The sequence below is a fragment of the Cebus imitator genome, unplaced genomic scaffold, assembly GCF_001604975.1.
Source record: "Cebus imitator isolate Cc_AM_T3 unplaced genomic scaffold, Cebus_imitator-1.0 Scaffold15, whole genome shotgun sequence".
Taxonomy (NCBI): Eukaryota; Metazoa; Chordata; class Mammalia; order Primates; family Cebidae; genus Cebus; species Cebus imitator.
In genome coordinates, this window is record NW_016107330.1 from 492,782 (window position 1) to 516,195 (window position 23,414).

The following is a 23,414-nucleotide window of genomic DNA, read 5'->3' on the forward strand; positions in this document are numbered from 1 at the left end:
GAATTGCTTGAACCCAGGAGGCAGAGGTTGTAGTAAGCCAAGATCGTACCATTGCACTCCAGTGTGGGCAATATAGTGAGACTGTCTCAAAAACAAGCAAACAAACAAAAGCAACTAGAAAATGTGGTCACTGGGGCCCTAGCCAGTTTCCTTGGGGACCCAATTCAGCTTCCTGATCCTTTTGTTTGGTTGTGCCTGGGGATCACTATCTGTCGTCTTGGGGATTTGGCCGTGGGTCTGCCCGAGGTCTCTCCTCAGGTGGGGATGGTGAGGGTCCCTGTGATGATGTTCCTGCACCTGCCATGGGAAGGCCAGAGTCTAGGGCCATGCTGGTGGGTCTTACCTCTTGAGTTGATCCCAGGAAGCCTCATGCAAACTCAAGATTAAGCACAGGATTCAGGCAATGGTGGTTTTTGTGAGGGCAAGTCATCTCATGTCAGGTTCCTGGGGCACCTTCCTGGATTTCTAAGGGTTGAGCTGCTGGATAGATCAAGAAGACCTGAGCGGCCGGGCACAGTAGCTTGTGCCTGTAATCCCAGCACTTTGGGAGGCAGAGACAGATAGATGACTTGAGGCCAGGAGTTCGAGACCAGCCTGGGCAGCATGGTAAAACCTCGTCTCTACTAAAAAGACAAAAAATTAACTGGGTGTGATGGTGCACGCTTGTGGTCCCGGCTGTTCTGGAGGCCAAGGCAGGAGGATCACGTGAGTTCGGGAGGTTGAGGCTGCAGTGAGTTGTGATTGCACCGCTGCACCCAGCCTGGGCAATGGGAGTCAGACCTTGGCTCAGAAAAAAAAAAAGATCTGGGCAGCAGCGTAACTTTGTCGCCTCATTCCTCTGCAGATGGGGTTCAGGGGAGATTCTCGAGCCTTTCCCCTGTGCAAGGGTCTTCTCATTTGGAGCTTTTAAGAAAGTGCTAATGAGAAAAGTCGCCTTGCATTTGTAAAGCTTGGAGAAGTCATCCTAAGGGAGCAACAGCATGCTTAATTTATTCTAATTCTGTCATATATAAATTATATGTAAATGTCAGGGTTCTTCTAAAAACACTTCTCCATCTTTGGAAAAATGGAATGTTCAAAAAGATAAGTATCTTTCCCCTCTTCTTGGCTGGACGCAGTGGCTTACGCCTATAATCCCAGCACTTTGGGCGGCCAAGATGGGCGGATCACGAGATCAGGAGTTCAAGACCAGCCTGACCAACATGGTAAAACCCCATCTCTATTAAAAATACAAAAATTAGCCAGGTGTGGTGGTGTGCGCCTATAATCCCAGCTACTCAAGAAGCTGAGGCAGGATAATTGCTTGAACCTGGGAGGTGGAGGTTACAGTGAGCCAAGATTGTGCCACTGTACTCCAGCCTAGGCGACAGAGCGAGACTCTGTCTCAAAAAATATATATATATACATATTTTTTCCCCCTTCTTCTGGTTGCATCCCATCAGGCCAGTTTTGAGCTGTTTGCTGTGAACAGATCCTTTCTTTCCCCACTTGTAGCCTCCCAGGCTCCCTGGAAGCCACATCCTCCGGACCCCCATGCCACTCTCAGGGGTGTCTAGACAGCCCGGGATAAAGGTTTTTGTTTTTGTTTTTGTTTTTTTTTAATGCCTTCACCATTCAGCCAGTAGTCCCTGAATGCCCGCTCTGTCCTGGCTGTCCTGGTGCCCACGCTGAGAGAGCCATGCCCAGACAGGGCCTACCCAGGAGGCCGTGTCTGAGCCGAGTGCCGATCCATGACTGGGGATTCTTTCTTCCCCGTCATGGGTCTCGGCATGGCTGAGGTTTTGCTTTGCCGTCCGCATTTGTGGAGATTTTTGTAATGGAAAATTTCAAACACAGGCCGGAGTAGAGAGACTGGTATCCTGAATCCCATACCCCACATCACTCAGCATCAGCTTCAACTCATTCATCTCTTCAACATGCACGGGACATCTTTTCTGGAAGGACCGATTGGGCTTAGAAATAACATCACAGTCCTGAAAAAGGGTCGGACTTGAACCAACCCTTGAACCAGGGCACTTTCGCTTTTATCTTTTGGCTTTTTTTTTTTTTTGCAGGGCAGGGGAGCATTCTGTGTAAGATTTAACTCCGCTGCCTCTGGCGAACAGCGGGAATAGATCAGGGTCAGTACCCAGGATGTTTCTGCCATGGTTACCCAGTGGTAGACATGGAACGTGGCTTTATCCACCACGCTTTGTGTGTTTGGGATGGGACCTCTGTCTTCTTCCTGGAAAGGTGGGTTTGGTGCATCCATGGGGGGTATGAGTTTTCTTGGTGGCACTGAGCCCTGTTTCAACCCTGCCAGATGAAATAGCTCTGCTCAGACAAAGCAGAAAAATGGGACTGGTTTTCTCTCCTTACGCCAGTGGCCAAGTATTGAGATACAGGAGCCCTCATGCGGATAATGTTTTTCTCTTGGTGTAACCATTCGCCCTGCCTGTCTCTGTCGCCCAGGCTGGAGTGTGGTGGCGTGATCATAGCTCACTCCACCTCGACCTCCTCAGGGGATCCTCCTTCCTCAGTCTCCTGAGTAGCTGGGACCACAAATGTATGCCACCACGCTCAGCTAAGTTTTATTTTATTTTATTTTTATTATCTTTTTCAAGACAGAGTCTTGCTCTGTCCCCCAGGCGGGAGTACAGTGGCACGATCTCGGCTCACTGCAGCCTCTGCCTCCTGGGTTCAAGCAATTCTCCTATTTTATTTTTTAGAGCTGAGGTCTCACTGTGTTGCCCAAGTTGGTCTCAAACTCCTCCTGGGCTCAAGCAGTCTTCCCACCTTGCCTCCCAAAGCTCTGGGGTTACAGGCACGAGCCGCTGTGCCCGGCCTCTTTTATGAGACAAAGCAGGGAGTCCCTGACCTTCCTGAGTCTTGTAGTCAGGGAAAGCTAACAGGGTTCTTCCCTAACGGCCTTGTGGAGGTGTTATTCACATGCCACGTGGTTCACCTGTTGTAAATGTGATCCTGATGATTGGTGCACACCTGCGTTCAGGCAGCCATGGACACCGACCTGGAATTCATTTCTTCTCCCTACGTCAGCATACTCTGCAGGTGGGGACTGGGGGAGGGCCACATTCTTCCAAGTTCCCTGAGTGCCGACGGTAACACAGGCAGGTGACAGCACGGAGTTTTGTTGGGCGAGCAGCTCATGAGCTGACTTTTGCGATGATTGGGTAACGTGCACAGACTCATTAAAGTGGCATAGTTTTGGATTTCTTTGTTTTTGTTTTTATTTTTTTTATTTTTATTTTTTTTGAGACGGAGTTTCGCTCTTGTTACCCAGGCTGAAGTGCAATGGCGCGATCTCGGCTCACCGCAACCTCCGTCTCCTGGGTTCAGGCAATTCTCCTGCCTCAGCCTCCTGAGTAGCTGGGATTACAGGCACACGCCACCATGCCCAGCTAATGTTTTGTATTTTTTTTTTTTTAGTAGAGACGGGGTTTCACCATGTTGACCAGGATGGTCTCGATCTCTTGACCTCGTGATCCACCCGCCTTGGCCTCCCAAAGTGCTGGGATTACAGGCTTGAGCCACCGCGCCCGGCCTTATTTATTTTTTAATTTATTTCAGCCTGGTCAGTCTTATTGCAAGTGGTGCAGTTTTGGAAGGCACCTAGGGAAGGCTGCCTGGTTGGAGTTTGGAACTCCACCTCCAAGGTGGAGGTAAGGTTACCAAAGGCAGTGTGTGCCGACCGTGCAAAGCCAGGCCCAAGGCCATGTGTCCGCCACAGACACATCTTTTCCTGCCAGCTTTAGAGCGAGACCAGTTTGTTTGATGTTAATTGAGTGCCTGCTCTGTGCCTGGCACTGTGCTGGGCACTTTCCATGCATTTACTTATTGACTGCTGCACGGAACCCTTTGGAATGGGGATTATCATGCCCATTTTACAGATGGAAAAACCAATGTTAAAAATAGTCGAATGTCTTGCCCAGGGCCGCACAGCAAGAAGTCAAGCTGGATGCAGACCCAGGCAGTCTGGGCTCTGAACCGCTGCCCACGTGGCCTCTGAGTGGGAACAGGCTCCTGATCTGGGGTAGGGGGATGCTGGGATTTAAGTTCTGGGAGGGGTGGGCCCAGGTTGCTCGGGAGAAATTTCTGATGGAGAGAGGCCTTAGCCAGGCAAAGGAGAGGGCGTGGGAGGGTGCCCAGGGAAGGAGTGAGTAAGCTCAGGCAGCAAGGTGAGATCGAACATTCTCAGGAAGCTGCAGCAGGGGCCAAGGCCTGGCCAGTCCAGACTGCCCGCTGTGCTTCAGAGGCTGGCCCTTAGCAGGTGCTCAGTGAAGGCTGAATGAACAGAGGAGTGTTATTGAAGAGGTAAGATGGCTGGGGATCTCGAATCTTGTGCTTTTACGGGACAACTGGCTGGGCATGGTGGCCCACACCTGTAATCCCAGCATTTTGGGAGGCTGAGGTGGGCAGATCACTTGAGGTCAGGAGTTTGAGACCAGCCTGGCCAACATGGTGAAATCCTGTTTCCACTAAAAATACAAAAATTAGCCAGATGTGGTGGCAGGCGCCTGCGTGTAATTCCAGTTACTTGGGAGACTAAGGCAGGAGAATCGCTTGAACCAGGCGGTGGGGGGTAGCAGGGGTGGAGGTTGCAGTGAGCTGAGATCGCACCACTGCACTCCAGCCTGGGCGATAGGGTGAAACTCCATCTCCAAAAAAAAGTGAACAAGACAGCTGGAAAATGCCTCCAAATGCCCACCTGGCATTTTCAGTGTCTCTGCTGGGCTGGGAGTAGATCTGGCCACTGCATCCTTCCTCCCTCCCACCCCCAAATATGCAAGGCAGCTGCCTGGCTTGGAAGGCTGGAGGGCTCTCTGTGCTGTGAGCAGCTGTCCTGGTACCTTCCTGATGGGAAGACGGGCACCAGGCTGCCCGCTTGTGAGCATCTAGACCCTGACTGTCCACCGGCCTTCTGTGGATCCAGTGGGCTGAAATCTACACAATGAGGCCATCTGGTTCATCACCAAATGGAGAGAGAGGCAGGTTAGCGAAAGGGAGAGCAGGACCCCAGATATTTGCCTCTGCTCTTTGTCTAGTAAATCACACAAAGAATTGCAAAAATTGACAGTCTCATCCCTGAGTTTCCCTCAGCCAGACTGGGGCATAGGTCTTCTTACACTGTCTGTTTTTCTCCGGGAAAAATGAGCCTTAAGTGTCAGACTTGAATTACCTTCCCAAGGGACACTTCCTGTGGCTATTTCTAGTGGCAAGTGGCTGAGGTTGTGCCCCTAAATAAAATTAGGGTTTTAAACTGGGTCATAAACTCAGATGCCCCAGGGGTCGGGAAGGAGGCACAAATGGGGGAAGCAGCCAGTGGGAGGCTACAGGGCAGGGAGAGGACTGCGGCAAAGGAGAACAGTGCATCCTGCTCGCGGAGTGGCCTCTCTTACCTGGGGGACTAGAGTCCTTGGCACTGTAGTATCCCTTTTGAAGCCAAGAATCCAGACTTTTAAAAATGCTGGCAAATAATTCAGTGGGTTTTTTGTTTGTTTATAAAGACACAGCATTGCACTGGTTTAAAATAAAACATCTGTGGGATGAATGTCCGCTCTCTGTAGAGATGAGGAGGGCGAGGCTGAGCAGCACAGTGGGGGTCACCCAGTCAGTGGGGCTGGGACGAGAGCTCTGCCTGCTGGCACCCGGCCTGGCCCTCTGCCCGACTCCTTATGCCGTATCCCGGGCAAAGCAGTGGGGCTAGGAACGAACGCGGCAGAATCCACAGCAACGAGAGACCCCGTGTTGGTTCCAAGGGACATGGCCCCGTGCCAGTCTTGCCCACCCACCTCAGCTCTCCCATAGGAGGGCATCTCAGCAGCAGCCAGGACTTGGTGGCTGCCTTTTGGGTGCCAGGTACAAAGCACCTTGTGTCATCTCTTGGAGTCCCTACAACACCACACACACACCTGGTGGCTTCTGCTCTCCCCATTTCACAGATGACGAAACCGAGACCTGGAGAGGTTCGAGTCACATGAGGGGGTGGGAGTTGAATGTGAACGTGACTTCAGAGCCACGGTTTCTAACCAGCGAGTGATTCACACTCGGAGGCCCAGGTGAGTTATGCGTGGCACCATCGACCTGATGCCAGTGACCTTGCCCTCTGTCCATGGGGTGCAGCCTCATTTTGACCCTCTACCAGGGTGTCACGTGCAGCAAAGAACACTGAGTGAGGAGTCGGTGGGGGCCTCAGGAGCACAGGCAGCCCCACCTCCAGAGGGACCGCGCTGCTCACAAGGTTGCTGACTAATTCTCTTTGCAAACGGTTCAGTTTCACATGCTTGAGTTTCCAGTAACTACGTGGGTGGATTTGTTTCGTTTAAGGGGAAAACAAAACAAAACAAAACATGGAGTTTTCTTTCCCAAGAAGAAGGCTTGCCAATTATGGGTTTCACGCGTGCGGCTCCGGGCATCCTGGTGTAGTTCTGCAGCCAGCCGGGCCTCTTGGCAGATGGGCTCGGAGGTGGAAATCGCTTAGTCATTTGCAAGCCGGGACCAGGTGCCCAAGGTCAGGGAAGTGGTGGGGCCGCAGCAGCACGGGGATCCCCGGGCCCTGCTGCAGGAACCACGGTGATCCTGTGCTCTTCCTGATTCAGCCCTGCCCTGGGCTGGCAGGGGGCGGGGACCTGGGCGAAGAGGAAGGTGCCAGGTCAGACAGGCAACCCTCCCTGCCAGCCAGTCGCCTGCTTCGGGTGAGTTGGAGATGGGGATGTCCTTTGGTATATGCCAGACTGTGCTAAGGAAAGGGTGAGGGACAGCATCCGGGGGACGAGGGCAGGGTGTGTGTGTACACGTATTTATGTGTGTGCTTGTGTGTGTGTGTGTGTCCCGAAACAGGCTCAACCAGGGGATACTGGCACTCACCAGGCAGAGCAGACTTTGGTGGGCACGTAGGGCAGGGTCCTAGGGCGCCACTGCTGTGCCAGGCATCACCCCTTGAGGCGCTGGATGGTGAGGGGTTGGGAATGATCAAAGTGGGTTGGGGGGCTGCTGTTTACAAAAGGCTGGAGCATTTTGCTGCCTTAGGGCCCACCTGTTCTTGCCACCTCGGGGCACAGGTGCGGGCAGGCGGCCGTGACTTCTGGATTCCTGTGGAGCAGTGCAGGCCTTTTTCAGCACTGTGGCTGCTTCTCCAGAGGAGACCGACCCGGAAGTGGCATTGGGTCTGGGTCTGCGGGCCAAAACAGCTTCGAGCCCAGCTTGGGAGGTGGCTGGCCTTCTGCCTCAGTACTCCTGGCTCCTGTGTCCTGGTCGAGCCATGTGCTTCAGTCTCCATCTGCGAAATGGGGGTGTGAGTGCCCCGGGGGGAGGGAGCTGCCTCGTCCTATCCTGATCGCACTCTCAGAGATGCCAGGCCTATGGCGGGGTCAGGCCATACCTCCGATGTTCCTTTCTGCTTCCAAGTGGAAACACACCGTGGAACTGAGAATCCTTAAACTGACCTGTGAGGGTGTGCTTCCTGTGCTCTCTGGAAGGAAAGACAGAACTATCACATAATATATCCTACTAGGCAGAGGTTGGTAAAGGTGATTAGAGACCAGCAAGATTCTGGCCTTGGGGATCAGGGTTTACTCTCAGCAGGTGAATCTGGGAAGACTTCCTGGAGGAAGTGATGCTGAAATTGGGCCTTAGAATGTGTGAGCACTAGAGAGGGAGGAAGAGGGGAAGAAAGGAAGGAAGGTCACTGGAGGAAGGTGGCATGTGTGTGCAAAGCCACCCAGAGCTTTGATGATACCTGGAATATAGTAAGCGCCTGATAAAAGTCATCACCAAAGTCATTCGGACTCTAGGATTTGGGTTAGGTATCTGGAAGAAGGGATGTGTGGGGGTGTGATAGAGAATTTCAGACCACCAGGTGAGAACAGACAGGTTTATTTGTTTGTTTGTTTGTTTTTGAGACTGGGTCTTGCTTTGTCACCCAGGCTGGGGACAAAGATCACTGCAGCTTCTGCCTCCTAGGCTCGGGGATCATCAGACCTTAGCCTCTTGAGTAGCTGGGACCCCAGGTGTGCACTACCATACCCAGCTAATTTTTTTTTTTTTTTTTTTTTTTTTTGTAGAGATGGGGTTTTGCCATGTTGCCAGGCTGCTCTCGAACTCCTAAGCTTAGGCAATCCACCCTCCTTGGCCTCCCAAAGTGCCGGGATTACAGGTATGAGTCACTGCGCCTGGTGAGAAAATACAGTTTCAGAGCCTTATGTAGGTGATTTCTGGTGGCGAGGGATTTTTTTTTTTTCTTTGAGCCCCTGCAGATTGGCTGGTCGCTTCAGTGGGAGTGTCTTGCTTCCTTGGCCTTCCATTCACTTGGCAAGTTTGTTACGGGCCGCTGTGTGCCAGGCTCGGCCCGAGCATCCGTGGAGCCAGAGGAAGCTGGGTGGACAGTGACGCACCAGGTGGGGAGAGGAAGCAGCTTCCCTCATTCCGCCTTCTGGGCAGGTCGGGGAAACTGGTGATTGTTCTGGGAAGCTGCAGCTTGGGGAGAGATGACGTTTCCTGTGGCCCAGTGAGGGCGGGGCCCTGGGGTCTGGGCTGACAGAGAGCAGTGGTGGAAGGTGGGCGTGGGCACCCGGAGACCTGTGATGCCCCCAGATCCTCCACCAGGGACACAGCCGGCAGCAGAGCAGGGACAGGTCCCCTGCCGCTTGGGTCTCTGCCCGCCCATGCCTCCCTTGCTGGTGGTTCTCTCTGGCCAATGCCTCCTTGCTCTTTCTTGGCAGATACTGTAGAACCCTGCCTGAGGCACAGCATCCAGGCTGCCTTGGGGACAGACAGAGTGGGGACAGCATCCTGTCCTATGGCCCATGGAGCTACCCTGACATGTTCTTCTTTGTCCCCAAGGCCACCCTCCTTCCTCCATGCCCAGGTTTCTAGCATCCAGGGAAGACCTGAGTTTGGAGTCTGGCTTCCAACCTGGATCCTGGACAAATTACTCAGCCTCTTTGCACCTCAGTTTCCACCTATGAGAGTGAGAGTGAGCCATCTGTAAGAATGGGCGTGAGAATTACCTTGCAGAATCGTGCAGGATGGACCAAAGCCAGACAGTATGGCTGGTGCCTCGAGGCAGCTGTTTCCACCATTCAGAGGATTGCTATTCTGTCTGTTCAGCAATTTAGGCAGCTCACTGAGATCAGGGCCTCTGCCACTACTAGTGACATAAATTCAAAATCCCCCACGAGGAAACAAAAACGTGCAGCCACCCTCCAGGCACCTTCAAAATGAAGGCTCTGGACACACAGCAGCACAGGGTCCCTATCCCCAAGGACTGACTGCATATAGTGGGGGACTATGAGCCGTGAGCTGGTGAGTGTAACAGGGTGACAAAGGAGGATCCCAGCCTGGGGTGTCCTGCAGTGAGTCCAAAAGATGAGGTAGGGCCAGGCACGGTGGCTCACACCTGTAATCCCAGCACTTTGAGAGGTTGAGGCTAGAGGATTACCTGAGGTCAGGAGTTCGAGACCAGCCTGGGCAACATGGTGAAACCCTGTCACTACTAAAAATACAAAAAATTAGCCAGGTGTGGTGGTACGCACCTGTAATCCCAGCCACTCGGAGGCTGAGGTGGGAGAATTGCTTGAACCTGGGAGGAGGCGGAGGTTGCAGGGAGCTGAGATCGCACCACTGCGCACCAGCCTGGGCGACAGAGTAAGACTCTGTCTCAAAAAAAAAACCAGCAACAACAAAAGAGGAGGTAGGACCTCGGAGGTGAGGGGGCCAGGGGGTGGCACAGGGAGGGCACTAAGGCAGGCAGCATTGTGGGCTGCGGGTCAGTGTGTGGACATGTGTGCCGCCTTGGCCGTGCCATGTTGCTCACTGAGACGGGGAACACACCCAGCCCAGCTCAGGTCAGGTGCTTTGCTCCTCCTCCTCCTCCTTCTTCTCCCTCCCCCTTCCTCCCCCCTCCTCCCTCTGGGATCTTGAAGTACAGGGGTGGGAGGAGAGGCCCCCAGACCCTGCTGTCCCCATGCCCTACTTGCGGGACTCCTGGGCCACTGCTGCCCCCCCGGAGTCAAGTGGAAGAGGTGAGGAGCACTTGGGTCTGGCTGTCCGGCCTCACACGTGCCGTGTCTCTTGGTGGCTGATGTTCCTTTCCAGCTGGTGCAGAGGATTCCACAAGAGGCCAAGCCTGCCTGTCTGGCCTATCCGGCCCATCCAGATCTGCAACACGAGCAGCCCCCAAAGGTCCGCTGCAGTGAGGGGAGGGCATTGCAGGGAGTTGGCCTGGGGTGGCAGGGTGACTGGTTCCATGAGTGAGCGTTCACATCCACACCTACTGTTCCTGTGGCCACTGGAGCTGCTGGCCCAGCCACCCTCTACCTGGCCCAGGTGGGAAGCAGCCTCCTCACCTGTTGTGTCCCCAAGCATCCAGCTCCAGACCTTCCGGGAGGGCCATGGCTGGCCCCTGAGCTGGCCACCCGCAGGCCTTGTCCCTGGGGTCAGAGGCAGGACCCTTAACTTCTCAGAGGGGTGGAGGGGAGTCTGTGCTTTGAACCCACTGGGCCAGGTGACTCCTGCTGTGTGTGCAGCCAGACTCACCTGCTCAGGGCCGGCTGCCAGGGACCCCAGGTGTCTAAGCATCTGCTTCTCACCGGCCACACCCCCCGCCATAGTTTCTTTTGCCTTCCTCCTAAATTTGCATGGCAGAAACTTCCTTCTACAAATATTTGCCGAGCACCCACTGTGTGCCAAGCATTGTTCTAGGCAGGGGGTTGTTCAAGACAGACTGCAGGGCAGCCAGCAGCCATGACTGCGTCTTGGACCAGGACTGCCCTCTGTCTGCGTCACCTCCTCCACCCCAGCCAGATGGCTTAAAGCTCCAGGGGGTTTTGCCTCCTTTCACCTTTCCTCCCCCTGCCCTGCCCCAGGTGTGTGCAGATGTGGGGTGACTCCATTGCCCCATTTGATTGGGACCTCCCCCTGAATGGCCAGGAGAAGCCCTTTTTCTTGGCATTCCACAGCACGCTGCTCCTGCGATGTTTTGTATAAGGTAGCCTTGCTCCTTGCCTCTAACTTATTCCTGGATACACAGAGGAAGCACGCAGTCCTCTTCCATTTTGCAAGTATTTGGAGCAGTGGAGCAGGAGAGACTGACTTGCCCCACATATCTAGTCGTTTCCTAGACATTGCTGTATCCTGGTGACTTAGGGACCTGACTGCACCTGGGGCTCACCTCTCTGGGTTCTGGCTGGCACGACCCTCCTTTTGAAGGTGCCTGGAGGGTGTCTTCGTGTTTTGTTTCCTCGTGGGGGATTTTGAATTTATGTCACTGGTAGTGGTTTGGAAGCCACAGCGCCCTGTGCCGGGTTTAGCAGGATAGAGTTAGAGTGAGCTCTGGCCATGAGAGGCTGGCCTGGGCCAGGCACGGTGGCTTTCGCCTGTAATCCCAGCACTTTGGGAGGCCGAGGTGGGTGGATCACAAAGTCAGGAGTTTGAGACTGGCCTGGCCAGCATGGTGAAACCCCCGTCTCTACTAAAAATACAAAAAATTAGCCAGGCGTGGTGGCGTGCCTATAGTCCCAGCTACTCGGGAGGCTGAGGCAGGAGAATTGCTTGAATCGGGGAGGTGGAGGTTGCAGTGAGCCAGGATTGCCCCACTGCAACTCCAGCCTGGGTGACAGAGCAAGACTCTGTCTCAAAAAAAAAAGAAAGGCTGGCCAGATGGGGAGGGGCCAACCCCCCAGGCTCCAGTGGAAGGCCCCCTCCCCTTCTCAAAATGCTCCTGGGTCCCTGGTTGCCACTCTCCAGGCCAAGGCAGTGGGAGGTGCTGTGCGGGGGATTCTGGCTGGAAAAAGCAGCCGTGTAATTACAGGTACTAGAAATAGTTCTGTTTCCCTTTCAGCCCTTTCCTCCTCTCCCCCCCACCAAAGAAAACAACAACCAAAAAATCCCCCAAAAATACAAAGCTGGAAAAAGCTCTTAAACCTTCTTAGTTTAGTCTGCCGCGGCGTCCCAGGCGGTGGGCCTTAAACATTTACATTCTTCAGGCTTAGCTGACTCCTGCGAGCGTCGAGTTTCTGGGTTGGTGGCACATTCAGGGTGAAGTAAGAGCTCCTTACAGAGAAGGCATGTGTGTGTGTTGGCGCTCTAGATGGCCTGGTGGCAGGGGGTAGGCTCCAAGCTCCAGGGCCCTTTCTTGGGAGAGAGCAGATCCTGTGGGATTTCACGTTAACTTGTCCTGACCTGTTGCTCATCACCTTGGTGCCCGATGAGAAGTGTCTAAGCAGCTCTGTTCTCCAGATCTTTACTGAACACTTACTGTGTGCCAATGATTCAGCTTAGAACGGGGAAGAGGGCATTTGAGAGGCTGATGAGTCAGTGAGGGAGTCACAGCTCACTAATGCTGTATTTCTTCACATCTGAAACCTGGCGACCGTGAGCTTCACCATCTTTTTTTTTTTTAAATATGCTGCTGATTGTCACTGTCATGTGCCCTGGACTCCAGGACCAGCCTGTTGGCAGAGATCTTAAGATGTGGATCACATGACTTCGAGCCAGCGGGGGAGGAGGACTCTGAGAGGCTGGGAGGCTGGCCGGGGGCACCGCAGAGATCACAGGAGAAGCTCTGTGGCGGCAGAAGCATCTTGGGTGGTGTTTTATGGGTAGAGCGGGGCTTGGGAATATGACAGCAGCGAGATGAATATGCAGAGGCGCCATTGACAAGTGATCCTGCTCTGGGCTTTCCAGTCACCTCTAACCTTATAGGGGACAACCACGATGTCGGTTTTACAGATGGGCCACGGTACCCCACAGTGGATGTGTACCTGGGAACCACCCTGGGCAGGTGGTGTAGATCTGTGCACTCCCTGAGCGCCCATCCTGTAAGAAGCTTGAATGGCTCTTCATTAACCACCCGCATTCCCGGGACTTAGCTCCTGGTGGTCGAGGCTGGCTCCCTCTTTGTCTTGGACTCCCCTCTGTGGCTTCTCTTTAACCAGCACTTACAAATGCACCAGGCTGAGTGGGGTACCAGCATCATCTTGTCCTATCCCCACATCATCCCACTGAGATGGGGTTAATTTTCCTGGTTTGCAGGTGGGGAAACTGAGGTTTGGAAAGTCTCTCAGGTTATAGCCAGGTTAGGGCAGAGCCGGGATTAGAACCCAGGGTTGTCGGCTCCAACACCTGTGCCTGTCTCTCCTTTCTGAACGTTTTCAGCAACTCTCCTTTGTTATTCCTGTCCCTAGAGGCACCTGCTCACCTGCATGGCCTGCTGCCTACTGGGCTTTTGGCCAGAGGCATTGAAAGCCCTAATCTGATGGTTTATTGAGGAGAGATGGCATCATGATGAGGGCTTAGGATTCGTCGCTGATGAGTTTTCTTTCGGGCCTCTGAAAAGTGGCATCATTGCCAGACGGAGGTGGGAGGTGGGCTGGGGAGAGTCAGGCCAGGACCACCTGCAGGTTCCACTGTGACTGGAATATTCTGGAGGCTCAGGAGAGCCAGCACACAAGGTGGCAGGTGTCGGAGAGCGACAGTGACTTGGAGATTGAGTCTTGCTCTGACCGGTCTGATGGTCAGCGGAGGGAAGCACCGCCTTAGGTCACCAGACACCTCCAGCCCGCACCCGCTCCACCCGCCCGGATGCTCTTCTCAGACTCTTTCTTTTGTTGTCTGGCTGTGTCAGACGTCTGGGCTCGCAGGGAGGTTCCTGAATGGGCCTTGGAAACAGGTCACTCCCTTCCCGTGCCGCCAGCACTGACCCAGATGTGACCTTCCCCGCAGTGACAGTGTCTGGCTGTCACTCTTTGATGCTGGTGGTAGACGGGCTGGTTGGCCACCCCTCCCCAGCTCTGGCCTTCGAGGACTCTGCCATCTCCACAGCCGCCTGCCGGACGTTCCTTCGCACTGCCGTGCTGGAGAGGGGTATCCACGGGGCCTCTGTCCCAGCGCTTGGCCTTTCTGCTCTCATGGAGTGCCCTGGCTGGGCTGGCAGCTTTGAGGGTCTGGATGAAACAGACTAGTTCCCGCTGAGCCGAGGGGGGCTGTGGCTCTACTGGGCCCCTCTCTGGCCCCAGCCCCTTGGCAGGGCGCTCAGCAGTGGATGTGCCTTCTGTGGGGTCTCTGGGGACTTTCCACGTCTCCCCCTGGCTGGCTGTGGAGCCTCCCTTGGAGTCGTTGCAGAGATCTCAGGGGATCTCAGGGTGCTCACCCTGGCACTGGGTACCAAGGCTGACCTTGAAGGTCAGAAGCCAGTGGTGGACCATGCTGCCCTCATGGCAGGGCCTGGAGCCCTGACCACACGCAGAGGCTTCATTGGAGCTCAGTGTTTAGTCTTCGTGGAATCCAGATGTGAACAAAGTGGAGAAGGGAGGATGCCAGACGCACCTGCCCGCATGGAGACGGTCTCACCCGTGGCTGCCGCCGCATCTTCAGGCACCAAGAGCCCATGCTGGGCAGATTCTGGGGCTTCGGCCTTTGGAGGGCCTCCAGGTGGCTGGTCCTCCGGGCCTCAGGGAGACGATGCCATGTCATTCTGCTGCTAGCTTCCTGGGTGGTGAGGAATACATTTCTACTGCTGTCGTCCATGGACGGCAGGGGCTGCATCAGGTGGGACCTTGGAACCAGGGCCTTCTCCCATCCCCTCCTCCTGGATCCGTCCTATCTGTGGCCCATGCAAAATTCCAAGGGTCTTTTCCTACAGGAAAGAGAGCCAGGGTGCAGGCCCCAAGGAGGTGGGACATGTGCAGGTGACTACTCAGAGCTCTCCTTGACAGCCCAAACTCGGGCAGAGGAACCCGTCCTGGGGGCAGCGTACATCTCTCCATCACAGTCACACCTCTTTTCCTTTTGTTTTTATTTTGAAACAGCCTCGCTGTGTCTCCCAGGCTGGAGTGCAGTGGCACGATCTCAGCTCACTGCAACCTCCGCCTCCCAGGTTCAACAATTTCTCTGCCTCAGCCTCCCAACTAGCTGGGACTATAGGCATGTGCCACCATGCCCGGCCAATTTTTGTATTTTTTGTAGAGACATAGTTTCGCCATATTGGCCAGACTGGTTTTGAACTCCTGACCTCATGATCCTCCCGCCTCAGCCTCCCAAAGTGCTGGGATGACAGGCATGAGACACCACACCCGGCAGTTCACACCTGTTTTTCTAGGTTTTTCAGTCTGTATCTTTTTTGTATGCCAGGGTGGAGACCCGTATTTCTGGTAGCTAATCACTTCTTTTTCTCTTCCAGTAAGTGGGCGCCTCTGATGCAGCTGGAATGGGCCCCAGGTGGGAGGGACTTTGTCCTTACCACCACATGGAGCCAGCACATAGTGGGACTCACAGCTCTTGGTGACATCAATGAATTGTGTCCCGATTAGCTGCTGGCGGTATGCCACCTGCAGCTCTGCTCTACAGCAAGATCTGCCACGATCCTGTGGCTCAGCACGTGGTAGGTCCTCATTGAGGCTGTGATGAGGACTGTGGGGGTGTCTGGTGCCTGGTGCAGGTCCCTTGCTGTCCTCCGTGGTGTCTCTCTGTGCCTCTGGAGGGTTGGTAGAGGGCTGTGGGCCCGGGACTCGGTGTGGCCGATGAGGAAGCCAGCTTGGATAGGGAGGGGAGTCAAGACAAAAGCCTGGTTGTGCCCTCGGAGAAAACCCAAACCTGGGTTTCCCTGAGGCTGGAACTGCCAGCGCCCGGCCTGTCTTGTTCCCATAAAGGGCACTTTGTGTTTGGCTCCTGGCAGGAGGCGGCGGCCAGCCAGCATCTCCTGGAGCCCAGACTCTCTCTGGGAATGAGCACAGCCACCTCCGAGCCACAGCTCGCTGTGACGAAAACCCCTGTGGCCCTGGACTTCTGAGAGCTGACACCAGCCAGACAGTTGTGTTTGGGACAAGCCTGTTTCTCGTGCCGTGGAGCCAGCATGGTCTTGTCGGATCTGGACCAGACACATTCTTTTTTGGAAAACGGAGTGGGGTGGGAGAGCAGGGACACCTGGCCTGGTGGGCTGGTGGATTGGAGGCACTTTTGAGCTGGTCTGTGGTGGGTAGGAAGCCCCATCAGGAGGCAGAGACACTCACTGGCTGCTGCCTCCTGAATGGACAGCCGGTGTGGGCTCAGCACGTGGAGCCAGACGAAGCTTCCTCTGCTCCCACTGCAGGCTGGGCTTTCCCCAGCCGGGGCACTGGGCATCCAAGAAGACCTGTGCTCTGCCATCCGGCCTGAGCCAATGCCCCTGTCCCCCACCTCCGCCAGTACAGGTGGAGAACTGTCCCCGCTCCCTGGGTCTTGCCAGCCCTGCATGCTGGGGATGGTCTGGGCTGTGTAGGATTGAGCTCTTGCCTCTTCTGGGGACTGAGTTTGCAAGGAATGAGGCCCCTGGATGGCTGACCTGGGGCAGGAGAGCTTTAGATCCAGTGGGGAAGGTTCCATAGCAGGTTAGGGACAGAGAGATGGATGCCTGCCCACCTTCTCAGAAAAGTGATGTGGGAGACCCTAGGCCCTGCTTTCATGGGAGTGGTGTTTCTGCAGAGCATGGTGGTGTGGGCAGGTGGCACCGTGGAACAGAGAGTCACTCAGCAGGCACGTACCGAGCACTTACTCTGTAAAAGGCCCCGAGACACAGCGTGAACAAGACCGAGTCGCAGCCCCTGTGCTCTCATGGGGGACAGGCCTTAAGTAGATAACCAAGTGAATGTCAACCTTGTGAAGTTCCGTGGGGAAGCTCAGAGCATGGCATGGGGGCAGAGGACGTTTGCCACTTGGGCAGTATGGCTGAAAAAGGCCTTAGTGACATGGTGACCTCGTAGCAGAGCCCTGAGGGAAGTTGAGAAACGGCCACCTGGGGCCTCAGGTTCTTTGTGCCCAGAACCAGGCAGAGGACGTGGGAAGTGCAGAGATCCTGAGGCAGGAGCTTGGCAGGTGCCAGGAACAGCCGGAAGGCCAGTGGTGCAGGCAGGAGAGCATGGGGGAAGGAGCTGACAGAGTTTCCTGGGTCCTGGCCAGGCGGAATGTGGGCTCCCTGAGGTCAGAGTGACCTGTCCCACTCCACCCCTGCATGTCCCCGAGTCCATCTGTCCCCTGGAGGTTGGCTGGGCCAGCTGCTGCATGGGGAGGTCAGGTGGAATGCTCTCAGGGGGGCTGAGTTTACTCTTCCTGCCTTTTATTGGTTGGGGCGTTGGTGCTCATGAGAAGACTTCTTGAATAACAAAGAACCATCCCGCAGGACCCTTGGAAAGGTCTGCGTTTGTTCCCAGCACCACCCGGTGGGCTGGGCAGGTTGCTTTTCTCATCCTGTCTCCCTGTGCGGTGGAGGTAGAGACACTCGAGGCCAGTCAGACCTGACCCTGTGGAAGCTCTTGAAGGCTCTGAAGGGGCCACAGAAAAGTCAGTGGGTGTCGGAGGAGTCCCCTCACACCGCCCGGGCACAGCAGCTAAAGGCATGACCAGAGGGGACGTGGAGGCGGGAGGTTCACCTCATGACCACCAGGGTCGCTGTCTGCATGTGGCCAAATGTTCTCCCTGGTGGTCGGGCTGGGTGGGCTCCAAGTAGGAGGTGGGGTGAGAGTCTGAGAGCCCCAGGGAGCTGGGGGGACCACAGGCCTTGCGGTGGCTCCTGTGCCACCTTCCAGAAGGAAGCCACTTGGTCAGCTGCCTCCAGAGAAAAACAGCAGCCTGATCATCAGCCGTCTTCCCTCCCACTGGCCGAGCAGACATGGTGAGCCAGCCGCTTCCGAGGGGCTTCCTCATTCCTGCAGTTTAGACTGCGTTGGATTAACTGGAAAGACTTATTGCCTCTGAGTCAAAACACAAAAATCCCCCTGAATGCACCAGGGTGTTTGCTGCCAGGGGAGCAGCTGGTGCCTTTTTTTGGTGGCAGTGGTGGGGGGGACCCTAACCCCTTCTTTCCTGCTTACAGCCCTTTCCAGTCTTCCAGATTGGAGAGGAAACTGGTCCCAAGAACCCCAGCCTCCTTGTACTGGGGGGTCGTGGCTTAGGGGCAGGCGCTCAGGGTGGGCATTGGGATGGTTCCTCATTCTTAGATGCATCTCCTGTCGTTTCCTGAGGAAGAGGCGGGCACCACCCCCTATACCCACGAGCAGCGCTTCCAAGGGTCCCAGGGTGGTCCTCTAAGCCCATAGCCTCCAGAGCGGCCGCTCATAGGAAGATCCACCCCAGTGTGGGCAGAAATTGGTAGCTATTTTTATCTCATCTAGTTTCATTTCTATTTTGGGGATGTGTGTTTTGTAATGTATATAATCTATTGATACAGAAGCATGTGAGTATCACATATGCATGAGTGTGTAAGTCTTCGGCCGGCACACGCTTAAAAGTCGATCGCCAGTCAGAGAATGATAGCTACTGGAGATGGGGTTCTGGTGTGTGAAGGGAAGGGGGTGTCACCGGGGGTCCGGGAAAGGCTGCACCATGGGGAATGTACCTTACAAGGCAGAGCAGGCGGACGGGGAGGGCAGGGTTGGGCACGGGCTGGGCAGACAGCGGCATCTCAGCACTTGTCTGTGTTTGAAGAGCCGCTGGCCACCCCAGTGCACCCGGATCCAGGCACTTGAGTCTTGGGGGAGTTTCGGGGAGAGATTTGACCCCTGTTTCTTCACCATTTCCCAGGGTCTCAACCACGATCAGCACACTTTAAGGGCGAGATGGTAACTATTGAGGCTTGGTAGACCACATGGCGTCTGCCGAAACAACTCAGCTCTGTTTGGAGCATGAAAGCAGCCACAGACAACATGTAAACCTTGAGCCTGGCTGTGTGCCAATAAAGCTTCACTTCCGGAAGTAGACGGCGGGCCACGTTTGGCCTCTGGGTGTGATCTGGCCAACCCTGGTCTAGATTTAAGAGGATGGGCCCTAATGGGGCCTAGGACCAGCCTCAGTTTCTCACCAAAGTGCAGGCCACTGTCTTTGGATTTGTGAATGGAGTGTGCCAATCACACTTAGGCTTTGGGAGGATTTCGGGGGCACGGCGTGGACTTTTCAGAGAGTTTGCTTAGCTGGAGCAGGTGATACACAGCCATTATATCACATGGTAAACATCTCAGCTCTGCTACACACCGTGACACCCCCTCCTTTAGAGCCAGATGAACACGCTGTGTGGAGGATTCCGTACAGGGGCCAAGGGAGGAGGCGGCACCTGGCTCATCAATAGAATCTTGAAGCCGCCGAGCCAAAGACATTCGGAGGTCCCCTAGACTGTCATCTCTCATGGTGTTCGCAAAGATGTGCTCCAGGAAGAATGTCCCTGTTCTTCAAGTTTGGGAACTGCTACAGTTGAACAGAACCCTTGAGTTTCTGCCCTGCAGGACTTCCCAGAGCCTTTAAGATGCTGATGCGCTTTATGACTCTCTAGAAGGGGATAAATGTTTTCCCCCACTCAATGATTTCAAGTGCTTTAAGACTCTGTCAAGGCCACTTTGGGGAAGAGCTGATTTCTTTCAACTCTTTATTTTATAAACAGGGACTCTAAGGCCCAGAGAGGTAAACGTCTCATTCGGGGTAACCCAGAGGCTGATGAGTGAGTTGGGATGAGTGTTGAGCTCCCGCTGACTGCCTCCCTTCTGGCCTGGGAGAGCCAGGGAGTTGACCCCAGGTTGCACGTGCTGGGTTCTAGGTAGTGCTTCTGGGCACACGAAGATGGTTTTGTCCTAAGAATATCCTGCATCCTTTCACCTAAAGCCCACTCTGCATCAGGGCTTCCCGGCACTGCTGTGGCACCGTTGCCATAGGGCAGGGGAATTGTCCACGTGGGGCCTGTGCCGGGCATTGCTGGGTGTTTAGCAACATCCCTGGCCCCCACCCACCAGATACCACCCCAAATTGTGACCACCAAACGTGTCTCCAGACATTGCCAAATGTCCTGGAGTAGAGAAGGGAGGGTGGTAAAATCACTCTGGTTGAAAACCACTGCTCTGCCCAGGCACGGTGGCTCACATCTGTAATCCCAGCATTTTGGGAGGCTGAGGCAGGCAAATCACAAGGTCAGGACATCAAGACCAGCGTGGCCAACATGGTGAAACCCCATCTCTACTAAAAGTACAAAAATTAGCTGGGTGTGGTGGTGTGCGCCTGTTGAGGCAGCTAAATCAGGAGGCGGAGGTTGCAGTGAGCCAAGATGATGCCACTGCACTCCAGCCTGTGATAGAGCGAGACCCCATTTCTTTTTTTTTTTTTTTTTTTTTTTTGAGACGGAGTTTCACTCACGTTACCCAGGCTGGAGTGCAATGTCGCGATCTCGGCTCATCGCAACCTCTGCCTCCCGGGTTCAGGCAATTCTCCTGCCTCAGCCTCCTGAGTAGCTGGGATTACAGGCACGTACCACCATGCCCAACTAATTTTTTGTATTTGTAGTAGAGACGGGGTTTCACCATGTTGACCAGGATGGTCTCGATCTCTTGACCTCGTGATCCACCCGCCTCGGCCTCCCACAGTGCTGGGATTACAGGCTTGAGCCACTGCGCCCGGCCCCGAGACCCCATTTCTAAAAAAGAAAAGAAAAGAAAACCACTGCTCTGCCCTGATAGGGGTGGACCCTGTGCTTGCTGGAATTTGCCAGTCAAGGGCAGAAAGACTTGCCAGAGCTCTGGCAGATGTGTAGGAGCTTGCGTGGGGAGTGGGGTGGCGGGGAAGGCCTCCCAAGGGGGAGACTTGAAGACACCTGAGGGCAGTTGTACGAAGCAGTGCAGATGGGTCAGTCTGCCTGGGGCTCAGGTGCCGCCAGTTGAGGGGTTTGTGGGTGGGGGAGACACAGCTGGAGAGGGAGGAAAGGCAAGATCCTGGATGGGTGGACAGGGGTGGGAGTCTCAGTCCAGGAACTTCATGCTGAGGGCTTGAGGGCAGTGATGGGGACATCAGGGGAGGTGGCACACGGTGGTGGGTAGGTCAGGTGAGAGGGTCCCAGGAAGGGGGCAGGGGAGAGAGCATTTGGGAAGATGGGCGGGGCCGCCCATCAAAAGAGAGTGCTGGACAGCTGACCAACATGGTGAAACCCCATCTCTACAAAAAAAAATGCAAAAATTAGCCATGGTGGCATGCACCTATAGTCCCAGCTACTCAGGAGGCTGAGGCAGGAGAATCCCTTGAACCAGGATGGGGAGGTTGCAGTGAGTGGAGATCGAGCCACTGGGTGACAGAGTGAGACCTCGTCTCAAAAATAACAACAGCAGCAACGACAAAGGAAGTTAGTGCTGGAGTCCAGGAGACCTCCCAGGCCTCCGCCTTGGACAAATGGCGGTGGGCCGTGGAGATGGTGGGCTTGGGTGTGGAGGTAGAAGAGAACATTCTGTGGGTAGTGTGACTTTACAGACACTTCTTCTCAAAACTTTCATACTGTGAGGCTGCTGGAATCTTTTCTGGGACTGATTCCTAGAGCCCAGGGAGAAAACTGCTGTGGATGACAGGACAGCGGGTCCAGAGTGGCTCAGGAGCAGGTGACCACACAATTTTGCAAAGAGGAAAAGGGAACCGTGACCATCCGCATGGGTCTCTTACCTCCAATCCGAGGATACAAGGTGTCTCTTCTCACTGTAGTTTGTTGGAGATTGGTGGCTTAAATACTTGCTAGTGCTTGCTCATCGAGAAGAATCTGAATGACTCCTGATATGTACACATAAAGATGTACCAGGCCAGGCATGGTGGCTCAGCCTGTAATGCCAGCACTTTGGGAGACTGAGGCAGGCAGATCGCTTGAGGTCAGGAGTTGAAGACTAGCCTGGGCAACACACTTAAACCCGTCTCTACTAAAAATACAAAATTAGCCAGGTGTGGTGGCACATGCCCATAATCCCTGCTACTTAGGAGGCTGAGGCAGGAGAGTCATTTGAACCCAGGAGGCGGAGGTTGCAGCCAGCCAAGATCATGCCACTGCACTCCAGCCTGGGCAACAAGAGCAAAACTCCATCTCAAAAGATAATAATAATTACTATTATTATTATAAAGATTTGCCAATCTGTCATCCTACCACCCCAAGGGAACCACAGTAATACCTGCCAGCTGACCCTGTGATGCGGATACACGTATCCCTAACTTCACGACACATTCAGGGGAGTATTTTGGGTTTGCCTATACCCTTCCCTTCCTCCTCTCCTTCCTCTCTCCCTTCCCAAACTGATGTCCTTCTGAACATTTCTTTTAAAAATTGTTACAAAAAGATAAAATTTACCATCTTAACCATTTAAGACATGCAGTTCAGTAACATTGAGTATGTCCCTGGATTGTAGGCTGATTCCGTTGTGAGTTTTTTGCGGAACCACCCGACTGTGTCCAGCAGCTGCGCCATTTCGCATTTCCATCAATGATACACAAAGGTTCCAGTTTCTCCACATCCTTGACAACACTTGTAATTTTCTGGGTCTTTTTTTACTTACTTAAAAAAAGCAACAACATAAACCTTTTATGGAAGGATGATGCACCCAGAATAATTTCACACTCCCTGCCAGCACCGACTCGTACGTCTGCATCTCAGGGATGCCACTGTTTTGTTAGCCTGGGCTCTCCTTTCATGTTCTCTCCTGCTCTTCCTGCTGAATGCTTGTGGAAGTGTCTCTGGGCTCACTGATGTGGTTCCACCTCGTCTTTTTAATTGCTGCGTAACGATGGTTCATGGTGCGATGCACTTGATTTGGAGTGGCAGGAAGTGGCCGTACCTCTATCGTAAACACCATTTATGGATCTCCTTCTGCTACTGGTGCTCTTGTTCTTTTTTTTTTTTTTCGAGATGGAGTTTCACTCGTCGCTCAGTGGCGCGATCTCGGCTCACCGCAACCTCTGCCTCCTGGGTTCAAGCGATTCTCCTGCCTCTGCCTCCTGAGTAGCTGGGATTACAGGCACGCATCACCATGCCCAGCTAATTTTTTGTATTTTTAGTAGAGACAGGATTTCTTCATATTGGCCAGGCTGGTCTCGAACCCCTGACCTCAGGTGAGCTGCCTCAGCCTCCCAAAGTGCTAGGATTACAGGTGTGAGCCACCACACCCGGCCGGCGCTCTTATTCTTACGGGCTCATGCTCCAGGGGTGGAATTGCTGGATCAGTTGCCCATTCATTTCCCCAAAGCTGCGGGATTCAGATCCCACAGCCACGAGGGTACTTGTTCTCCACTTCCTGTAGGCAGAAGGCACCGTCTCTATACTGACTCTGTAGCAACCCGGAGGGTGCAACGTACGTGCGATCTCACTGCTGCTTTTCTTTTATGTCCCTTTGTCTCCTTGGGAGGCTGAGCTGCTTTTCCTGCAAGTTTACTTACTGTTTGCATTTACTTTTTCTCTGTATTGTCTGTTCCAATCCTCTGGCTGTGGTGCAGTAAAAGGTCCAAAAACAAACGTGTCAAACTGTTGACAGCTTGAATGTTAAAAATACATGAAGTTTTTAGGGCCGGGCGCGGTGGCTCAAGCCTGTAATCCCAGCACTTTGGGAGGCCGAGGCGGGTGGATCACGAGGTCAAGAGATCGAGACCATCCTGGTCAACATGGTGAAACC

General features: G+C 54.2%; 1 protein-coding gene across 2 annotated transcripts in view; it reads left to right on the forward strand.

Annotated features, from left to right (window-relative positions):
• The window catches only part of SPSB1 (splA/ryanodine receptor domain and SOCS box containing 1), an 81,203-nt gene that overhangs the window by 15,074 nt on the left and 42,715 nt on the right, over positions 1–23,414 (forward strand). The window contains exon 1 of one of the 2 annotated variants that reach the window (XM_017503500.2): positions 5,940–6,056. The exons of the other annotated variant lie outside the window; for it this stretch is intronic. The gene's annotated coding sequence lies outside the window, so the exon portion shown is untranslated. Of the gene's footprint in view, positions 1–5,939; positions 6,057–23,414 lie in introns of those variants that run through there. 2 annotated transcript variants of the gene reach the window in all.